We start from the raw sequence: 4,407 nt of genomic DNA, 5'->3' as shown, positions 1-4,407 counted from the left end.
TTTGAGAGAGAGAGAAGGGGAGGAGCAGAGAGAGGGAGAGACAGAATTCCAAGAAGGCTCAGCGCTGTCAGCGAGTGAAAGGAACAATCCAAATGACAGCCCTACCTTAGTTTAAAGCTAGGTTCTCTTTTCTGCTTATTATGGATCTTTGATAAGAAATACAATTGCTGAGAAGTCTGTTTTGCTTGCTGTTTGCTACGAGCATTGTGAGACCTTTCCTGAATGTAACCTGCTGTGTAGTAGAATGGGTTGTAAACCTTCCTAAATGTAGTCTGATATGTAATGGAATGAGTGATTGTACATAAACTAACCGGCATTGCTCGCTTCTGTAAACCTGCTTGCTTAGCACATTCCTCACCTACCCCCTTCCCCCTTTTTTCCCTCCCACCACAAGTAACGGACAAAGCCTTCCCGCCAAAGGACAGACAAAGGACGCCCAATCAGAGAACAACAAATGTCCTTACTTTAAAATCAACTAATCAGGCCCCTCATAATTTGAAACCTCCCCTGTGCTATTTGTCTCTGTCTATAAAAACGCTGTACCAACCCTGATCGTGGCCTCTTGCGTCACCGGCGACGAGTGCGCAGAGGACCAGGTTCGAACCTGCAATAAACGACCCTTGCCGCTTGGCTTTGACTTACGACTCTGGTGGACTTTTGTGGGAGGTTTCGGAACTTCGGGCATTACACGAGGAGCCTGACGTCGGGCTTGAACTCACAAACTGTGAGATCATGACGTGAGCCAAGATCAAGAGTCAGATGCTTAACCAGCTGAACCACACAGGTGCCCCACCAGATTTTTCTTCTTATTGAGCCAACAAGTGTTAGATTTCTAGTAGTGTTTCTCCTTTCTAGGACCACTGTTGGGTATTTTTTTGTCAATGTTTCCAAAATGTATCATTTGGGAGACCATCCCTTTGGACCATGACAAAGGTTTACCTGTTGGTTGCCTTCATAGCAGCACTTTTGGTGGAAATAGCAAGGTGAATTACTTTGGCCTCTGGGGAGCCAAGTCTGGCATGCCCAGGAATCTTAATAGCCAGAGCAGCTGACAGGAGTATGGTATCTAATAAATTTTGGACACAGGAGCCATGTTTAATTTCATCCCCATTGGAGGCTGTCTTCCTCTAAAGAGGTTTGAGAAGGGGAGCAGAGAAGCAGATCATCTATGTATTATAACAACGTAGAGCTTGTAGCAATGTTTATATTGTGCAAATCAGCTTCTAAGTTTTGTGAAAAGTAGGAAGGACTCTGTGAAACCCTAGGGAATTACTGTCCAGGTGTATTTCTGTTCTTCCCAAGTGAAAGCAAAAAGCTACTGGCTACCCTTCTCAACTGAAATACTAAAAAACGCACTGCATAGATCGATTTCAGTGAACAACTTGCTTTCAGTGCAAATGGATGTCAGAAGTGTATGGAGGTTGGGAACAACAGGGGGCTGAGGGACAACAGTGTCATTTATTGCTTGAAGTTTCTGGACAAACCTCTACCCTTCTTCTGCAAATCTATGTGTGTGTGTGTGGGGGGGGCAGTCCTCAGTCACTTTAGAAAACCTTGTAACTATGGCTTACAATTTGGCCTCAGTCCAGGGAACGTAAGAGACTTGAGGTTAATTTAGATCCTCAAAAGGTTTAACTTTAAAGAGGCTTTTTTTTTTTTTTTTTTTTTTTTTTTGGTGCCAAAAAGTGATTTTATTAAAGCACAGTGACAGACCAGTGGGCAGAAAGGGCTGCACTGGGGTTGTGAAGAGTAATTTGTTATACACTATGGAGTTGGGGGAGATGGAGTTAAGAGGAAGTTTCTTAAAGGGATCTTCCCATGCTAAAGACTCACAGATTACCGGAGGCCAAGCTATTGTTAAACTAAGGTTGTTTTTCCCTCTAGGAAGCATTAACATCAAGACAGTAGGGGCTTCCTGGAGAAATGTTATACTCTGTATTTGCCTCAAGTATTTGTCAATGGGCTGCAGGTTATAAGAAAATTTAATTTTATCTGCCATTTCCTTCTGCCTTTGTTCTCCACATCACTACTACTATGGAGGGGGGAGGGGCGGGTGATATTATGGGATCCAGGAAACTGAGTCTATAGGTTTCTGGAGATTAGGCTATTGATGATTGCCTTTTTCTTATAATTTACTAAGGTATTTGTCAACTGATGGGGGCTCATGTCTTGCATGAACTGATCTCTAGCAGTTAACCATTTGTTTCCTTTCCTTTGTTCTCGGGCAGCCAGGAGTGCCTGAGGAATGTCACACAGATCCCACCTGGGGGGAGGGGCAGTGTGGTAGCTTGCGCTTTTGCCCTCAGCTTGTCTTAGGCTCCCTCATCATATCCCCCCTGAATAATTTTGACCCTTAAATCTTTAAAGTTGTTGAAGGAAGAAGTTCTCATCTTCAGTAGTGGCTGGGTAGGTGTATAGAGATGCTCCTACCTATGGGTCAATATTGGTCAGTCGGGGAAGGTACAGGGGAGTTACAAAAGGCAGAGGGACCTGAATCCAACATGGACGACATATATGAACCTCCTTGAGTAGAAAGGATCATTTGTTGGCTTGAAGTTATTATAGTGATGGAGTCTTGGTACCAGGCAGACATGGGAGAAGATAGCAAAACATAATTAGAATAACAAGAAAGCGAAGTCTTTTGGTAGTTGACAAAAATCCTCCAGGGGTTTAACCAATCACTAAAGGAAAGACAGGGATTGTTTAAAGGGCCAATTTGAGTATTAATGTCAGTTAGAAATCCAGAAATGTTTCTGTGGCAATCTGGAATGTATACACAGCATTTTGTTTTTATGAGAGCACAAGTTCCACCTTGTGCAGCAGTTAAAACATCTAATGAAGAAGCAGTTTTTAATAGGTTCAGGAGAGGAGGAACAGAGGAGAGATTTGGAGAAAAAAGTAAGTTCTTCAGAAAGGATGTCCCAGAGGTGGGCCCTGAGCACAAGATGGCAGCCACGTATCAGCAGATAAAGAAGACAGGGGAGAGGAAAAAGAGGCCTCTGAAGCCATTTTGACTTTTTTCAATTGTTTGCTTGCTTCACTTAATTTAGAAATAGTATTTTGCAAGGAAGTAAATTTAGAATCCTGAAAACATCTGGAATCCTCAAGGTACCATTTAAAATAAGCATCCTGTTTGTTTTTTTTTTTTTCCTTTTTTTTTTTTTTAAGGAGGCATGGCCTTCAAATTTAATTTTGAGTAAAACAATTTTGAAGAGATGGAAAGTTCCCCACAATGGCCACTGAAGTTCTAAATAACTTCTGCTTAAGGCAGTCTATTTAGTTGTAAGTGTGCATATGGAGAGACCATAATTTTTAAACCTAAAACCTGGCAGCGTCCCAGTAGGGAGGGGCACCCTGAATGCATTCTGATGACTGGGATCCCATTTGTTAGAGGTTTTACTTTAGAATAACTAGAAAATTCCTAAACATCCCAGTTTAGCTATTATTAAAATAGTCTGGTTCCAAAGGGATCAGACCAAAGGTCACCAGAATTTCAATAGAATAGTCCTGTTCCGAAAGGAGTCAGTCCTCAGGCTAGCACAATTCCAGTAAGGAGAATCTGGTCCCAAACAGGAGTCTAACTAAAGGCTAGACTAGTTCCAAAAGGCACAGTTCCAACTGGAACAGTCCGATCCCCAAAGGGAGTCAGAGCAAAGGCCTATGTATTTCCAACCGGCACACTTCCAATAGGAACCATCTGCTTCTGAAAAGGAGTCAAATCGAAGGCTTAATGAGTACTTTCTGCGATAAAACAAAACAAAAAAAAGGATAAAAAACATAAACAAGGCCTTAAAACAAGTCCCAAATCAAGCCTGGAGACCTCAAACACGAAGTATGCGGCTCAAAACCGAGGCAAAAACTCACCCTGAAACCCCAGGGTCAGCAAGAAAGCAGTGAGCCTAACTGGCTTTGTGGGCACCGTCCCCTGTTTGCCCAGCAGTCTCAGAGTTGTTAGGAGTCTTCTGTGGATCCCACTTCTGATCACCAAGTAATGTTAAGCTCAAAAAAAAAAAAAAAATGTCAGTTATTTTACCAGCAAACAATGAGTTTAGTTGAGAATAGCAAAGAATTGTGATCTGGGACAAGTGAAGTCGTGCAAACCCAAAGGCAAGTAAACAACAAGGAAGGGGCGTGCTCTTTTGTAAAGGAAAGGGGGACATAAAGAAGGGCTGTTATAGACACAAAGTCCATTGGAGTAAACTGAGATTTTGAAGCATGGTAGCTTCTAGTTGGCTGAGTTGTGATGGTCTCTCATTGGCTGGGCTGTTGCTGGGCAAGAAGAAAAGCTTTCTTCCACCTGCTTGGGTGCTAAAATAGTATCCACATGCAAAGGTCTGTCTCCTATTGGAATTACAATTGATGACGAGTGACGGGGCATGAGAACCCTCCGTGTTGCATTTCAGTGAG

The sequence above is a fragment of the Leopardus geoffroyi genome, chromosome X, assembly GCF_018350155.1.
Source record: "Leopardus geoffroyi isolate Oge1 chromosome X, O.geoffroyi_Oge1_pat1.0, whole genome shotgun sequence".
NCBI classification, from domain to species: Eukaryota; Metazoa; Chordata; class Mammalia; order Carnivora; family Felidae; genus Leopardus; species Leopardus geoffroyi.
This window is presented reverse-complemented; position numbering follows the sequence as displayed.